The sequence below is a fragment of the Lynx canadensis genome, chromosome D2 (genome assembly GCF_007474595.2).
Source record: "Lynx canadensis isolate LIC74 chromosome D2, mLynCan4.pri.v2, whole genome shotgun sequence".
Taxonomy (NCBI): domain Eukaryota; kingdom Metazoa; phylum Chordata; class Mammalia; order Carnivora; family Felidae; genus Lynx; species Lynx canadensis.
Genome location: NC_044313.2, coordinates 74,319,576 through 74,337,583, shown reverse-complemented (window position 1 = coordinate 74,337,583; position 18,008 = coordinate 74,319,576). Strand labels below are relative to the sequence as shown.

General features: G+C 49.8%; 1 long non-coding RNA gene across 1 annotated transcript in view; it reads left to right on the top strand.

Moving 5' to 3' along the window:
* The first annotated feature begins 2,888 nt into the window (after nucleotides 1-2,888).
* The window catches only part of LOC115527535, a 48,987-nt gene continuing 33,867 nt past the window's right edge, over nucleotides 2,889-18,008 (top strand). The window contains exons 1-2 of the long non-coding RNA XR_004344231.1: nucleotides 2,889-3,554; nucleotides 12,022-12,266. This is a non-coding gene — a long non-coding RNA (uncharacterized LOC115527535). The remainder of the gene's footprint in view (nucleotides 3,555-12,021; nucleotides 12,267-18,008) is intronic.

Sequence of the window (18,008 nt, the reverse complement as noted above, 5' to 3'; positions counted from 1 at the left end):
GGCGGGGGTGGGGGTGGGGGTGGGGAAGGTGCACTCCCCAGGGAATGGGCCGTACCCTTTAGTCTGCGGGTGGCCTCTGAGGCACACACGAGCCACGTCCCCGATCTCCGGAGCCACTTCACCCATGGCTGATGTGGGTCTTGCAATAGTTCCTGTCTACGGTCGAAGGTAGCACGTGAAAGTGACAAAGAGGAAGATGCGGCTGTGACAGCGAGAGAAGGGGTCTGGGCAGGGCCACCTGCTCTGCCCTCTGGGGAGGAAGTGCTCCTGCAAAAGTCTGGCCAGGACAGGGGATGCACTCTAGTGCTGCCGTCACGGTCCCTGCAGACCCGGGGTAGGTGAGCCCGGCACTCTGCCTCTCCCTCTCCCTTCGGTCATCGCCCCCAGCCAACAGCCTTCCCCACCGCCACTGTCCCCAACTTTCCCTCACCGGGGCATTTCTCACCAGGCACTAGAAATGACCCATTTCTGAATCCACTTCCAAGACTGGCCTGCGAGTTTTGTGAAGACAAGAACTCTGTCTGTCTTTTTTTTAAGTTTATTTATTTATTTTGAGACACAGAGAAAGTGAGCAGGGGAGGGGCAGAGACAGAGGGAGAGAGAATCCCAAGCAGGCTCTGCGCTGTCAGTGTAGAGCCCGATGTGGGACTCAGACCCATGACCCGTGAGATCATGACCTGAGCTGAAACCAAGAGTTGGGCGCTTAACCGACGACGGAGCCACCCAGGCGCCCCTAGGAGGCAGCTTTAATAAGCAAAGGGAACTTGCATACGAGGCTCATCTTGGGTGGCTTCAAGACAAATGGATCCCCACCCTTGCCGCCACATCTTAAGTTTATCTATAGAGAAGCCGTAACTGGGTTAAGTATACCTTGCAGGTGTTCTCAACGACACATCATTATCTCAAGGCTGTATCCTTGGAGGAGACTGTAGGAGCAGGAAAGGCGAGCTAGATCCACATTCCAAGGACAGGAGAGGGCGAGAAGCCTCTGATGGCCTGGGGCCAGCTCTTGGGTCAACTGGCGGTCACATCTTTTTGATGACTTTCGCCAGCAGGCAGGCACCATGGCCCTAAGTATAAGCAGATGGGTGTGCTCGTGGGCAGATGAGACTTCCTGCCCAGAGGTAAGCTGACATGTTATTTTAGGACAAATGATTCTATTTAATGAATATAAATATTTTATACGTCACCTCTTTCCAAAAAGAAATGGAGGCAGCTGCCCATTTCTTAAGGGAAATTGGGTTTTGTATGTTAGGGAGCTCTGTGTTCCGGAAGTTTTGTAACCATTTGCTTATTAGGTTCCCTTGACCCTGGCCTGAAAGGGAAAGTGGGAAATGAAACAGAATAGCCTTAGGCGAAGCAGACTGTCTCAGGAAAGCCTGAGGTGCCTGAGGGTTGGGGAACAAAGGGCTGCTATGGGCTCTCCTCTGACCCCCCACCCCCGTCCTGGGGGAAGGTCAGATCACTGAACTGTCCCCTTCAGAGCCCAGAAGCCCGCCACCCTGTGGAGAGTCCATTTTCTATGGCCACATTTTCACCTGGGTTTTATGATCATCCCAGCTAGGAGCTTAATTACTCCTTTCCTATTTTTATTTCCTTACCTCTTCCTGCCATTGACATACCCTGGCGATATAATTGAGGAATAATTCCTCTATTTCAAAAAGTTAGAATTTGTTGGTCATCCATTTGCTTTTTATAGTATTTACTTGCACATCTGGAGTTCAAGCAAAGATAAAACCTCCTTTCCCTGGGGCAGTGTGTCATAAGCTCAGTTTTTAGAGGTCTATTTTATTTTTCTTAAGGTTTATTTATATATTTTGAGAGAGTGTGTGCAAGCTGGGGAGAGGCAGAGAGAGAAAGAGAGAGAGAGAGAATCCCAAGCAGGCTCCGTGCTGTCAGAGCAGAGCCTGATGCCGGGCTGGAACCCATGAAACTGTGAGATCATGACCTGACCCTAAATCAAGAGTCAGATGCTGAACTGACTGAGCCACCCAGTTGCCTCTCATTAGCTCATTATTCACAAGTTCTTTGAATATATAGAAGAATCGGGAATTTTAGCCTGGGTTTAGTTAGTGATTAGATTCCTTTTGCTGTATTATTTTCATATTATTCGTTTACTAGTCAAAGATCCACTCTGTGCCTAGAGATGGCTGACAAAACTTCACGGCTATTTTTAAGAATTCTTTTTATTGAGGGGCGCCTGGGTGGTTCAGTCGGTTAAGCGTTCAACTTTGGCTCAGGTCATGATCTCACGGTTCATGGGTTCAAGCCCTGTGTTGGGATCAGTGCTGACAGCCTGGAGCCTGGAGTCCGCTTCAGATTCTCTGTCTCCCGCTCTCGTGGCCCCTCCCCTCCCCTCCTTGCACTCTGTCTCTCCCTCAAAAATAAACACTAAAAATTTTTTTCAAATAAGATTTTAAAATTGCTTTATATTGAGATATAATTGACATACAGCATTATATTAGTTTCAGGTGTACAACTTAATGATTTGATATCTGTATGTATTGCAAAATGATCACCGCAATAAAGTCTAGAAAACATCCATCACCACATATAGACCACATACAGTTACACACTTTTTCCCTTGTGATGAGAACTTTTGAGATCTATTCTCTTAGCAACTTTCAAACATGCAATACACTATTGTTAACTATGTAGTCACATTGCTGTGCATTACAAGGCCCACACTTATTTATTTTATAAGTGGAAGTTTGTGCCTTTGACCCCCTTCATCGCTTCACAGTTATTTTTGTCTGTTTATTGCAGGGGAGGTAGGGGCAGAGAGAGAGAGAGAGAGAGAGAAGGAATCCTAAGCAGGCTTCCCACTGACTGTGGAGCCCTACACGGGGCTCAATCCCGCAAACTGTGAGATCATGACCTGAGCCGAAATCAAGAGCTGGACGGACACTTAACTGAGCCACCTAGCTCCCCCCCCCTCCACCCCTGCCGCCTTCAGTTATTAATTCCTAATAAAATGACTTTTACAGGAACATCAGAAGGCATCACACGCCTGGCTGCGCTGAGCAGGAGGAACGTAAGGCCTACAACTTTCCTCTCCATAGGTGTCCCCGGTGCACGTAGTGGAGAGCCTCTGTTGACACCGAACACACCCCCTAAGCCGGAGGACAACTGAAGAGAAAGGCTGTTCACGAAGCTGGATCATCCTGGTCACGTGGCTTCGCCAGGACTGAGTAAATCCATCACTGGGATAATTCCACTCCTCCCTGATTGACTTCTGGTGAGGCAGTTTGTCTAGCAACCATGTGTCTTCACTTACAACCGACGGCCCTTCCCACGGGAAGGCAGCTGGCAGGGCGCGCCCGCAACGAGTGCGAACTTAACCTCACACACCAGGTTATCGCTGCAAAGGAGCGGACAGACAGATCGCTGCTGTTTTCCGCCGCCTCCCTTGCCTGGAGTTTTGTTCACCACACCCCTCGGTTCCGGAGCTGATCTCTGTAACCACTGCCTGCGCCTAGAGGGCAGTAGCGACAGCCCAGTTCCAGACGGAGCGGGGGCCCAGAAGCACACCGCGGGCGGCGTAGAAACCGAAGGTGAGCCACGCCCTTCTGCTGACGGCTGGGGCCCGGGTCGCGGAATTACCGGGAATGACCAGAGGACCCATTAAAACGGAGGGGCCGAGCCCCGGGGAAGAGGAGGGGCTTGAGGTGGGAGGACTGAATTTTAACCTGGTCACAGACGGCTTGGAGTCTCCAGCCTGGTCACGCTGCCATGAAATCTGGCGCCCGGCACCCTGTGTACCGCATTATGCACAGTGCTTCCCCCAAAGGACAAGTGGTGCGGGAGTTCTCTGCAGACAGAAAACAGAACTAAACCTAGCATCACTTAGGGTGAAAGTCCAGCCCACAAAAACCCCCGTGGTGCACCTCTGCAAGTTACCAAATTAGCCCTGCCCACGAGGCATCCCCACGAGCTGGTCTGAACTCAGACTGACCGGGAGGTTCACAGGCTGGCGACCATCAGTGACCGTTGTGCACTCGGCACAACAAATAATAATTTGTCTGTGAGCAGACCTCCTCCATAATCTGAAAAACATCCTTATCAGGTCTTGGAACTGATTTCCGGTTTATGATACTTTTCCTTCACCCTCAGCTTGGCTTCATTTTCAGTCCCAACTGTGCAAAGACCCGTGCTCGGCTCCCCCTCGGCCCCTTGTGCTTTGCTCGTGCCCCATCATCACCCTCCCTCTGTTAGGGCTCTCGTGTCCTACCTCCTTGCCCTAACTTGGCCTCTCCTCCACCGGCCCTGAGGCATGTGCATGCATGTGTGTGAAGCTCTCCCGTGAGGTAGAAACCGGTGGACGGGACAGCAGTCATTCGTTCAATCCACAGATATTGATTAGACACCTCTATGTGTGTGGACTAGGGCTACAGCAGGGAAAAGACAAAATCCCTGTCTTCCCGGTAGGGGACGCACCGCTAAGCAGGCACTACTGAGAATGGCAGGATGTTTGTTGCTGGGAGAGAACCAGGTGGGGCGGGGTGAGCCTCTCGGAAATGGGAAAGAAGCAAAGTATGCCTCAGGGTGGTCCAGCCGCCCCCAAATACCTGTACTGGGAGAGGGCTCGCCTCCTGCTCAATGCCCACGTGCCTCAGGCTTCGTCCACGGGAACGTTACGCAAGCATCGTTTTCCCCCACAGGTATTGGGGTTTTGTGAGGATCAGATCTTTGATGGTCCCAACAGCCACCCGCAGGAGGAGGTTCTCTTCGTAAGGAGAGATGGTGAGGAGAGAGGGTGCATTTTTCCAGGCCACCACGGTCCGGAACTTGGGACGGTGGCTTTCCTCCAGTGGCCAAGCTGACTCCGAGCGTTGTGGGGGATCCGGGGAGTGCTGGGGTGCCTCGGCACTCGCCGCTGTGAAAACCAAAGGAAGGCGGAACTGGGGGAGGGGATGGAGGGGAGCTGGAAGGCACTTCACGTAGGCAGTGGTAGACACTAGAAATGCTGGTCAAGGTGTGAAGGGCAGGTACCTGAGGGTCATAGGACCACCAGAAAATGACATTCCCTGGGTGCTGATAGGGGGTCAGGCCCTCGTCACTGTGGCAGGAGAGAGCGCGGTGGGGCAGTCGCAGTTCAAATCCTCCTCCTGCTCCTCTCCAGCTGTGTGTCCCCTCGTGAGCTCCTTAGCCTCTCTGTGCCTCGTGTCACTCATCCGGAAAACACTTTTTAAAAATCGTTTTTTAAAGTTTAATTTATTTCGAGAGAGAGAGAGAGAGAGAGAGAGAGAGAGAGAGCGAGAATGAGCTGGGAGGGGCAGAGAGAGAGAGAGCGAGAATGAGCTGGGAGGGGCAGAGAGAGAGAGCGAGAATGAGCTGGGAGGGGCAGAGAGAGAGAGCGAGAATGAGCTGGGAGGGGCAGAGAGAGAGAGCGAGAATGAGCTGGGAGGGGCAGAGAGAGAGAGCGAGAGCAGGACGGAGGATCGGAAGCAGGCTCTGTGCTGACCGCCGAGCGCCTGATGCAGGGCTCGAATTCACGGACCGTGAGGTCATGACCTGAGCCGAAGTTGGATGCCACCAGGCGACTCCGGAAAACACTGTTTCGTGACACCTACTTTAGGGGATTGTAGAGATGATGTTTGGAAGGGAATGGGCGCCTTGAAGGCATTTCATACATAACCCAATGCACACGGCAAGTCTGGGAGGTTTATTACCGAACAGAAATTTTAGAGATGTTCCAGTTCAGTGATTCTCGAACTTTAGCCTGGATCAGAACTTCCCAAGGGACGTGTTAAAACACAGATTTCCGGGCTCTACCCCCTCAGAGGTTCTGATTCAGTATATGTGGGTGGAGCCTGAGAATGTGCATGTCTTTTTTTTTACTTTTTTAGAGAGTGAGAGAGAGAGAGAGTGTGTGTGTGTGTGAGTGGGGGGAGAGAGAGAGAGAATCTTAAGCAGGTGCCATGCTAAATGCAGAGCCCAACACGGGGTCCGATCCCATGACCCTGGGATCACAACCTGACCCGAAATCAAGAGTCCGACGCTCAACCAACGGAGCGATCCGGGTGCCCTGAGAATGTGCATTTCTAATGAGTCCCAGGTGACCTTGATGCTATTGGTCTGGGGACCCACTTTGAGAACCACTGTGCTAGTTTAGATTACTGATTTTAGGGATAAGAATCTCGAGACTCAGAGTGTGTGCGCCCTGCCTGTGGTCAATAGCATCTCGACCGCTCTGCTCCCGTCCAGGCCAAAGCTGGAGACAGAAAAGCAAAGTGCCAGGCACGCAGGGAGTGCGGGAATGCCAGAAGTCAGACTCCACGCAGAAGGCCCCAGATGGATCGAAGGTTCTAGCAAGAGGAATGAGGTTGAGAGAGACCAAAGGAAGGGAACTGGCCTCGGTGCAGGCCCGAGCCGCAACAGCCCAAGTCTCGGGGCTCAGGAAGTGTGTGTGAGGGTGAAGTGTGGCGTGTGTGGGTGTGTGAGAGTATGTATCTGTGTGGGTGAGTGTGCGTTTGAGTGCGAGTCTGTGCAAGAACGGGTACGAGTGTTTGTGTTTGAGATAAGCGTGAGCATGTCTGCATGGGTGAGTATGTGAGAGTGTGATTTGTGTGTGTGTCTATGTGTGTGGGGGGGAGTGTATAAGGATATATGTGTGAGTGAGCGTGTTTGATGTGTGTCTGTGTAGATGGTGTATGAGTATATGAGTCTGTGTGTGTGTGTGCGAGGCTGAGTGTGTGAAAGTGTTCCTACATGAGCGTGAGAGTGTGTGAATGTGTGGGAGTGGGTGCGTTAGTCTGCCTGAGCTTCTGCAAAGTACCGCAGACCGGGCAGCTTACACAATACGAGTTAATGTTCTCACGGATCTGGAGGCTACAGGTCAGAGACCGAGGTGTTGGCCATGTAGGGGAGGAAATAGTTTCCTTCTACCCTTGTAGGTTCTTTGCTCCGATAATTAAATTGACATAAGATAGATCGACAGGGGGAACATCTATTTTAATTTTGTACGTGCAGGAGCCCCATAAAAACATGGGACCCAAAGGCAGTCGGGCAACTGAGGCTTACGTGCCATCCTATGGGGCTTCAAAGGGGAGGGGGCGATTCACAGCACAGGACCATGAGAAAGAGCGGATGTTTGGCAGTCAGGCGTTTGTCCTGCCACGCAGGTAAGTCTTTCAGATAAGAAAGTTACCTCCGGCCGTTGTTCTTGTTCTAGCTCAGGCCCCTTTTTCACTTCTTCCAGGCAGTTCAGGGAGAGAGAAAATTTTTTCTCCGAATGTGCTAGGTCTTCATTGCCTTCAGCTCAACATAATCAAAAAGTGGCACATCTGGGGTGGCATATTCTGGTCCCCTTCGGCAAGTTTGGCGTCTCCCGAGGCCAATCTCCGTGGCTTAACGGTGGCTGTGTTCCCGCTGTGTCTCCACGTGGTCGTCCCACTGTGTGTCTGTGTCCCAACCTCCCTTTATCATAAGGACGCCAGTCATAGGGATTAATGCCCACTCTGATGACCTCATTGAACCTTAAGTACCTCTCGAAAGGCCCTGTGTCCAACCACAGTCACATGCTGAGCTCCCGGGAGTTAAGACTTCAACGTATGAATATCAGGGGGATAAAGTTCAGCCCGTGACAACGTGTGAGTGCGCGCACACACACACACACACACACACACACACACACGTGCGCCTTACGGAAAGTTCCAGCTGCCTGTCCGGCAAGAGCGCCGGCATGTCCGAAATCTGCCTTTCTTTCCTGCCTCATCCTCGTGAGTTTACGGGGAGGCTGAAGAGTGCTGAGCCGCCACGGGTGAGCGCGGTTCTTGTCGGGATGTGGGACGAGCTCCTCCCAAGCTCACGTGGTGTTTCGCCTGCGTGGAGGTGATGCCATCGTCCAAGCGCCGTCCTGTGACGGCGTCGCCCTTCGCAAGCCCACCCTTGCTGATGCTCCCTGCACGGAAGAAAAGCAGTGCGGGCAACAGCGTGGCAGCTCGGCCCACGCCAGCCGCCCCTGGCTCGCCGCTCTTCGCAGGAGCTCCCCTCATGCACTGTCATCCTCTGCTTGTCTCTGCGGCCAGATCCCATGATTTTTAGAGCTAGAAAAGACGTTTTCAAGACTCTTTCTAGTTAGTCAAGCTTGTTCTTTCGTAGTGAAAGAACTGTTTGTGGGCCTGAAGGGGGCTGTGGCAATCGTTAATTTCAGGCCTTACGAAAGGCGTCTTTTCCATTTGGAACGGATTATTACCTAATAGACAGTCCTTTATAGGAACTGAACAAAGACTCGCTGACACAATCCCAACTGTTGGCTGTTCTCAGGACAGCTGGACAATTATTTTGCTTCTGGGTGCAGCACAGACAAAAGAAGGAACTTGAGTACACATGGACTTTTGGTTTAACTGGATAAGCGCTGCGTGATGAGCCACCAATAAAGGGTCTCGAGGAGGCTCTGGGCAGGATTGTCACGAGGGTGGAGGCACAGGCTTGCAGGTCAGCAAAGCCACAGGGCAGGAAGCATGGGGACTGTAGGCCAGGACCCACTCTACAACCGGCACTCGCTAAATGTTTGTTGACCGAATGGCTGGTTGAGTAATGAAAAATACAACACGAAGGGAGGAAAGTTGTGTTCCAGGCAGGAAAGAGAAGGCTGGAGGTACTGGAGAGATGTTATCACAGGCTTCCTTCTGGAAGGGTTGCTAGGGTGGTGACATCACCTTTCACAAAAGCTTTTGGTCAGGATACAGGCCAGTCTGCCTAAAATTACCTATTGAGCACCCATTGTATGCAGAACACTGGAAGGCATCTAAAAGACATGTTCTCAAGAATTTTGATTTCCTGCATATCTGCTCTACTTAAAAAACCATAATTGCAACTATAGACATGAAGTAGGGTTCTCCAGAGAAAGAGAGCCAGTAGGAGATTTATGGGTACATAGAAAGGGATTGTTGTTTTTTTTTTACAGCTTTGCTGATAGACAGTTTGATGTGGAGAACAAAGGCAAAAGAAATATAGAAAAAGATTTCATTTCCTTTGCAGCCATTGACAAGTACTTGAGAGAGGCAGAGTGACCTTCCTCCAGGAGCTCAACTGCCTTGATGTGAATACTTTGCTAGAGGCAAAAAGCAACCATAGCTTGACATTAGCCTGACCTCTCCAGGATCCTGTAGGTCCTCTTTAACATATAAAAATCCCTTTGGAAACTTCCTTTATGTCTACTCCCCCCGAAGATAAATGTTAGCAGTCATCTTCCAAACACGTGGCTCCACTGATATACATCTAAAGGGTCTCATGACTAATGGTTTACTAGACGGTAGTAAATAGCTCCTAAGGTCCTAGAAGCCTTGCTTCCAAATGCCTTGGAGACTCCACTACCGCTAACCCCCTCCCGACTTGAAAGTATAGAATCAGCCACCCCTCACAACCCCAAGGCAGCTCGTTCTGCCCACACGTCCTATCCCCATGCTTTAATAAAACCATCCTTTTTTGCACCGAAGACGTCTCAAGAATCCTTTCTTGAACGTTCACTCCCCGACCCCAACATTTCACATCCCAAAGGACATATAACACTGTAAGTTTAAGGTGTACAGTGTGTTGATTTCAGAAGGAGATTCATTATTAAGGACTGGCTCGGAATTGTGGAGGCTGAGAAGCTCTACAGTCTGCTGTCTGCAAGCTGGAGAGGTCCAGAAAAGCCCATGGTGCCATCCCAGTCCAAACCCAAAGGCCTGAGAAACAGGGGAGCCAATGGTGTAAGTACTGGTCCAAGTGTGAAGACCTAAGAACCAGGAGAACTGATGGCCAAGGTCAGGAGAAGATGAGCACCCCAGCTCGAGAGGAGAGAGACCATTCATCCGTCCTCTGCCTTTGTGCTCGACATCAAGACTGAATGATGCCCACGTGCCTTGGTGAGGCAATCTTTACTCAGTCTTCTGATTTACATGCTAATCTCTTTTGGAAACACCCTCAGAGGCACCCCAAGAACGATGTTTCACCAGCCCTCTGTTCATCCCTTAGCCTATAAGGCTAACACAAAATTAACCATCACAAGACCTAAGGAAAAAGACTGGACTGGACATCAAAAAACAATAGTAATTGATCGTATTGAGGTCATGGGATCGTTGCTAACTTTCTTTTTTCGTCCTGACTTCCTGTGTTATTTTTTGGCTTTTACCATCAAAATAGGTTTTTAAAAATGTGTGAAAGTTCTGCTGTTGTGACCTCTGCAGTCACTCTGCAGCCCTAATCTCAGTCTTGGAGGGTGGAGTGCTCAGTAACAGAGGGGGACGACTGCAGGAGGGGCAAACCCCAACCTTTCTTGGGGCAGAGTTGGCCTCTCCATGGGGCCACATCTGCACAGTGTCCTCTCCTGATTTTGCCCCAGAGACCTGAAAATCTGGCTTCGTTTTTTATTCCTCTCTATCATACTTTTCCACTCCTTCATTCACTCCTTCATTCAGCAGATCTTTATTAAGAACACCCTATGGGTGCACCTGGGTGGCTCAGTCGGTTGAGCGTCCAACTTCGGCTCAGGTCATGATCTCACGGTTCATGGGTTAGAGCCCTGCGTCCGGCTCTGTGCTGGCAGCTCAGAGCCTGGAGCCTGCTCCAGATTCCGTGTCTCCCTCTCTTTCTGGCCCTTCCCTGCTCGCGCTCTGTCTCTCAAAAGTAAACAAACATTAAAAAAATTAAAAAAAAAAAAGAACACTCTATGAACAATAAGCTATAGCAAGCCCTGGGCGTAACAGAAAGAGAATCAGGCCCTGGGTGCCCAGCTTACAGAAGAGGTAGATATTTAAACAAATATGGGAACAGGAACAACAATGTGATATCAGAGCTCAGGGCCAGGAACCTGAGCAGCAAGAAAGGGAGGCTTCATGGAGGAGGTGATGCGTTCGAGGTGAGCCTCAATAGAAAAGTCAGGAGACAAATAGTCATAGAGACTTTCTTGGATGAAGGAACTATGCCAGAAAGTCATGGAAGATTCAGCTCTCATTACCCTCATGGAGAGTAATGCGTGTTGTTTGTAGGAAGGGGCTATGAGGACATGAGCCTGGGTCCAAGGATGTGGGGGGGGGTGTGGAGAGAAAGTAGGTGTGGTCAGCCTTTGAAGGGCCTGGTCTGCCCTGCAAAGGAGCAGGGACTTATCCTACAGGCAGTGGGTTGGTTGGATCTAAAAGCAGAGCGAGGACATAGCAACATTGGCTCTTTAGCAAGAGAATTCTGGTGGCCGTGAGAAGGGTAGGGAAGCCAGATCAAGGGCTCGAAGAGCAAGGAGAAGGCCGGTGGGGGAGGGGTAATGAAGGTCTGATCTAAGGACCCAGCAGTGGGTGTTGGCAAGCAACTGCATCACCGTGATTCGCCCATCAGTCAGGCGGGAGGGGAAGGGGGGCAGCCGGTAGGTCCAGGCGATCGGGAGCGGCCATCTCTCCTAGTGTGACCATACCCCGGTGCCAGGAGATCCCCTTAGGTCCTCACAGACCCCTCTGTTTCCGCTGCTGACACCGTCCCTGCAGGAGCCTGGGCTGCCCTCCTGCCCTTGTGTCTGGAAGGCATCCTCCAGGCTCAGCGCTGGGCTCACCTCTGCAAAGCCCACCAGGGAGGTTCCTTGAAGAGGGTTCTCCCTCCTCTCATTGCCGTGACATTGATCTCCACACTCCCCCGCCCTGGTTTTGCACTGTCTTTCGCATGGTTTGAATATGTGTCACGTCTCAAAGTACAGATCAACCTCTTTGTGGGAAAGATGGCATGAGTTGAAGCCTTTCTGCACCTTCCAGGCACCATCTGGCGGCCTGATAAGACATCAATAGCTGATTGATGAGTGATGGATGGTCAATCAGCCATCAGGAGGTTTATCAGCAGCACCTGTCACTCTGCCGTCCTCAGTGTTATATTGGGGGTGGGAAGCGGGTCAGTAAGTGAGAACAGGCCCTGGGCGGGAAGCCAGAAGTCTCGGCCACTTACTGTAAACTCACAACCTCGGGCCACTTAACCTCTCTGGATTTATTTCCTCATCAGTGAAAAAGCAAAAACAGATCTGAGATTGTCAACTCCTTTCCCCCTTTTATTGACAAGGGAACCGCCTTTCACATGTGTGCCTGTGATAGATGGGGGATAGATGGAAGTGAGTCTGCTTTGCACCAAGCCCTCGTCGCCCCTCCTCCTCTCTTCTCCCCTCACTCCTTCTCTTGGATCCGCAGCAGACTCAGAAAAACAACTGCAAACCCCCAGACTGGGTGGTTCCTTCAAAGGCAAACTCGCAAGACTCCAAGGCGTCCAGGCTCCAGGACGGAACAGACGACTGGTGGGATGGCTCTGAGGTCTGTGCGTGGCTAGTGTCTATCATCCGATGGCTGGGTCTAGGCTGAAGGCCGTGGTCAAGCCCATGCTGACTAATTATAGAGAAGCAGTTACTGCAAAATTTCCCGAGGAAACCAAAGCTAGGGTTTGGTTTCCACTTACATTGAGCAACTTCCTTCCAGGGCACTCAGCCTCCTCAACAAAGCATTCTCTTTCAACATAGGCGAGTCCGGTAACACACAAGGGTTGTGATTGTACGTTTGACATAAATATATACACGTACTTTCAGGAGGAAGCTGGGCCCATGGTTACTCTCTCTCTCTCTGGTGGGGATGTTTACCTAAGTTTGATTGCTCACCTTAAAAATCTTAAGAACGTGGGCTAGGTTGAGGTCATAGTTCATGGGCAATGTGGAGGCAAGGGACGGTGAAAGATACAATGTTGGTTTAAACTAACGGGTGTTACATCGAGCCCCAGAGGACATTTCACGTTTCACTGTGGCCACCTACAAATAATTTAAACCCACACTAAAGCGGTCCGAGGCTTTCATTACCTATAGGCTTCTTCTCAAAGTTGTGTCTCCTTTGCGGGATACCTGAGCCCCTGGTACGCCCCCAGCCCAGCCCATCCACTAGCCCCCCACCCTGCCCCCAGCACACTGGGCTCGGCACTCAACCAGCCTAGCCTGGCCCTGAGAAGAACAGGAAACACTTAACTAAAGTGGTTGCCTCAAAAAGGCCCGTATTCCTGGGTTCGCTTTCTTCTGACCTGTTCCTAGCTCTGTTTGGACTGGTTTTCGTTGATGGGCTACACAAACGATTTTCAGGTTTTCCAAGTCTTTTCCCTTTCTGTGGATACTTTGGTCTAAATTTCCCAACCACCGCTACCTGTTGGTTATCATTTTTGCCAAACCTTGACCTCCAGGTTGCTAATTCATTCTCCATCTCTCTCTCTGTCTCCCTGTCTTTGTCTCTCTCTATATATACAGTCTCCACAAATAACTTCTGACTTTAACTTTTTCTATCCCTAAAGGAACAACTGTAGTCAAAAATAGCCCATTGAACGTAGCCGTCTTTACTTAAAAATTTTTTTTGAATGTTTATTTATTTTTGAGAGAGAGAGAGAGACAGAGTGCAAGCGGGGGAGGGGCAGAGACACAGAATCTGACACAGGCTCCAGGCTCTGAGCTGTGAGCACAGAGACCCGATATGGGGCTTGAACTCATGAACCATGAGATCATGACCTGAACCAAAGTCGAACGCTTAACCGACCGAGCCACCCAGGCGCCCCAAACCTATCTGTCTTTAAACAGCAGAGTTCTCTGGGGTGATTGTCGTGGGGACTCCTGGGACCTGTATCATCCCCAACAGAAATGCTCTGCAGAGTAGTGGCCGTCAGTGTGGTCAGGCTGAGTGTTGGGCTACTAGACATGAATCCATGGGGATTCCGACCAAAAGTACCCTGGGTGGTGTGATGGTGCGTGTCAGGGGAGAGAGACCGAGTCAAGAACTCTTACCAAGGGGCTTCTGTCAGTATAGACAGGACCCAAAAGTGAATGAGCTGTTTGTTTTATCGCGTAGACAAAATATTCTCTCCCTTTGGGAGTCCGTGTAGATGACGCTTCAGGCCATGGATATTTACTTGCACAATCCAGGAAGGACCTAGGAAGTGACAGGGTCGAAATTCCAACCTCCACAGTTGTCTGCAGTGGTTTCTAGTCGTCCGTGGAACATCCACCCTGCTAAATGTGAATTTTGCACATAACAACTTCCCTGACTCAAACCTGCCTTCGCCTCTGTGGTCACTCCTTTCGTGTCTAATTACTCCCAGTCACCCATACACTTGGTGGGATTTAGGAGCCACCGCTCTACGGGCCCCAGGTTCCCGAAGGTTACGCGTAATGATACATTTATTATGCACCGAGCACTTTTTTTTTTTTTTAAATATAATGTTTTTAATTTTTTTTTCAACGTTTTTTATTTATTTTTGGGACAGAGAGAGACAGAGCATGAACGGGGGAGGGGCAGAGAGAGAGGGAGACACAGAATCGGAAACAGGCTCCAGGCTCGGCCCAGAGCCCGACGCGGGGCTCGAACTCACGGACCGCGAGATCGTGACCTGGCTGAAGTCGGACGCTTAACGACTGCGCCACCCAGGCGCCCCAGCACCGAGCACTTTTTTTGAGCCCTTAACAATGCTCTACCTCAGGTAACGCCAGAACAACCCTATAAGGTAAGTGCTTTTATAGCCCTCATTTTTTAAAGGAAAACTCTACACCCAGTGTGGGGCTTAAACTCATGACTCCAAGATCAGGAGTTGCACACTCTACCAACTGAGCCAGCCAGGCACCCTATATAACCCTCATTAAAAAAAAATATTTTAGGGGCGCCTGGGTGGCGCAGTCGGTTAAGCGTCTGACTTCAGCCAGGTCACGATCTCGCGGTCCGTGAGTTCGAGCCCCGCGTCGGGCTCTGGGCTGATGGCTCGGAGCCTGGAGCCTGTTTCCGATTCTGTGTCTCCCTCTCTCTCTGCCCCTCCCCCGTTCATGCTCTGTCTCTCTCTGTCCCAAAAATAAATAAAAGTTGAAAAAAAAAATATTTTAGGCAACTGAGGCTAGTAGCTTGTTCATGGACCCCCAGTCAGGAACATGATGAATGTGGGATTTGAAGCCAGGTAGTCTGATTGGCATCTCAACTTTTTTTTTTTTTTCATCACGTTAGTTCACATACAGTGTAGTCTTGGCTTCAGGAGTAGAACCCAGTGATTCATCACTTACATTTAACACCCAGTGCTCATCCCGAAAGGTGCCCCCCTTAATGCCTGTCACCCATTTAGCCCATCCCCCCACCCAACGCCTCTCCAGCAACCCTCAGCTTGTTCTCTGCATTTAAGAGTCTCTTATGGTTTGTCTCCCATCTTTGTTTTTATCTTATTTTTCCTTGTCTTCCCTTATGTTTGAAACTCTGTGGAGTTTCTCAAATTCCACATATGAGTGAAATCGTAAGATATGTTTGTCTCTGATCTCAGGTTTTTTTCATGTTTTTTTTTTTTTGAGGAGGGGAGGGGCAGAGAGAGAGAGAGAGGAAGAGAAAGGGAGACAGAGAATCCCAAGCAGGCTCCTCATTGTCAGCGCAGAGCCTGACATGGGGCTTGGACTCACAAAACCACGAGATTGTGAACTGAGTTGAAACCAAGAGTCAGAGGCTTAACTGACTGAGCCACCCAGGTGCCCTCATCTCGGCTTTAATTCCGACACAGCAGCAGTAAAGAGCACGTTCTTGGAGCCAACCTTCCCAGGCTCAGAACCCAGCTCTTCAACATACTATCTGTGAGATCTTGAGTGAGTGTCCCCACCTGTAAAATGGGGCAGTAATAATAACACCTCCTGCAGGTGGTTGAGACGATTAGATCACTGAGAGGTAAAACGTGCCCGGCACATCGCAAGGACCGTACGGGCTCATCTCTATTTTTCTTACGCTACACCTGCCTCCATGTTTCAACCCCTGCCTTTAACACTAGGACAGCTTTTTAAACGTTTCATTTTTTAAAACTATCAACTGAAAGAAAAAATAAAAAAATAAAAATAAAAAATATCACCTTTACCGAAAATTTGCAAGAAACGTACAATGAAATGTTCAGGTCCACTGATGACTAATATTCTGTCACATTTGTTTCACCTCTTTATCCTCTGTATACTTGCTATCATTACTGATGGTTTTGCTAAACCACCTAAGAGTTGGGTGAATGGCAGTATTTGGCCCTTGCCTGTGGGAACTAGGCGTGTGTGTGTGTGTGTGTGTGTGTGTGCGCGCACATATGTATGTATAGAAAACCACCATTCAGGGAGCCTGGGTGGCTCAGTCGATCAAGTGTCCGACTCCTGATTTGGGCTCAGGTCACGATCCCAGGGTGGTGGGATCGAGTCCTGCGTCAGGCTCTGTGCTGCGTGTGGAGCCTGCTGAAGATTCTCTCTCCTTCTCTCTCTCTCTGTCTCCTTTTCTCCCCTCCCCTGCTCGCACTCTCTCTCTCTATCTACACTTTAAAAAAAAGAAAAACGAAAACCGCTACACAAGTGTCATCTTCAGGAAGTTTAGCACTGATACAATATATGATCTAACATGCAGCCCGTATTCAAATTTCACCAATCGACCCAATAACGTCCTTTAGAGAAACTGCTTTTCCCTGTTCCGGGAGCCAACCCAGAATCACATGTTGCTTTCAGTTACCGTAGCGCACTCGTCTCCTTTAATCTGGGACGGCTCGCTCTTCAGCCTTGTTTTGTCGCTCATGTGGAACCACACAGTTTTTAGAATGCCTCTCGTTTGGGCCTGTCTGATTTGTTCCTTGTGATTAGGTTCAGATTATGAGCTTTTGTCGGAAATGCTACAAAAATGTTATCTTCTTACTGTATCGTGCCAAGAGGCACATGATGTTACTTTTAATTTGTGGGGGAGATACCAGGAGACTATAAATATCCTGTTCCTCTCAAACTTGTACCCCGTGGTTTCTAGAACAGACCAGAAGGCCCCACACTCTATGACACAGGCACTCAGTCTGCACCTGGCCGCCCACGCCCTCCCTCATGCTATGTGTTCCTCCCCGCATGCCCCCCTTCTCCCCTACTTTGGGGATCTGCTCCTCATGCCCCTCCCTGCCTGTCACAGAGGTTTGCACAGAGGAGGGATTCCATATATACTTGTCAAATCCAAATACAATTTTTAAAATATGTGATCTGAGGTCCTGTGTATCTGCTCAGGAATAGCAGATACTTTAAGAAAGATTTCATTTATAGCTAATTGAAGTGAGACCTCCAAGAACACAAATATTCTTCTTTTCGTCTGCCTCCAAGGGACTCAGACAAAGAACTTTGAGTGGTATATATATATATATATATATATATATATATATATGAAAAAGAAAGGAGAGAAGGAGAGACAGGGTGGGGGGAGAGGGCATGAGGGGGGAAGGGAGGGTTCAACATGAATACACCTCCTAACCCAGTGACTCTCCTCCATTCCGTGTTTGTGGTGAAAAAGAGAAAGAGACCCGCTAGGTATTCCTCACTGGGGAGAAAAGAAATTGTGGTGGATTTGCATTCATTCATTTACTCAACAAATATTTACTAAGAACCTGTCGTGCCTGGCACTGTTCTATTTGCTGAGGATGTAGCTGTGATTAAAACCAAGTCCCTGGGGCACCTGGGTGGCTCAGTCGGTTGGGCGTCCAACTTCAGCTCAGGTCATGATCTCACAGCTGGTGAGTTCGAGCCCCGCGTCGGGCTCTGGGCTGACAGCTCAGAGCCTGGAGCCTGTTTCGGATTCTGTGTCTCCCTCTCTCTCTCTGCCCTCCTCCGTTCATGCTCTGTCTCTCTCTGTCTCAAAAACAAATAAGCATTGAAAAAAAAAAAAAAAAACAAACAAGTCCCTGCTCTCAATGCTAACAAACAACGGACAGCCGTTACCCACATGCACGCGCGCACACACGTGCACACACTCACACGCTCGCAAATGCATATCAGGGCTACAGGGAGAAGGGCAGGGAGAGAATACTTTGCATCACCGGAAGTAACGAACTAGGTTTACAAACGCTAATGTAAATAAAACTTAAAAACGTGGTCACTGGGAAGAAGACATAGAATAAAATCGATGGCACGGGGCCATCTGTAGGGCTTAAGGACGTATACGCAAAGCGATGCTGTATGTGCATATGCATGTATACATTTACGTGTATATCTGCGTACACATTCGGGTATACGCCTGTAT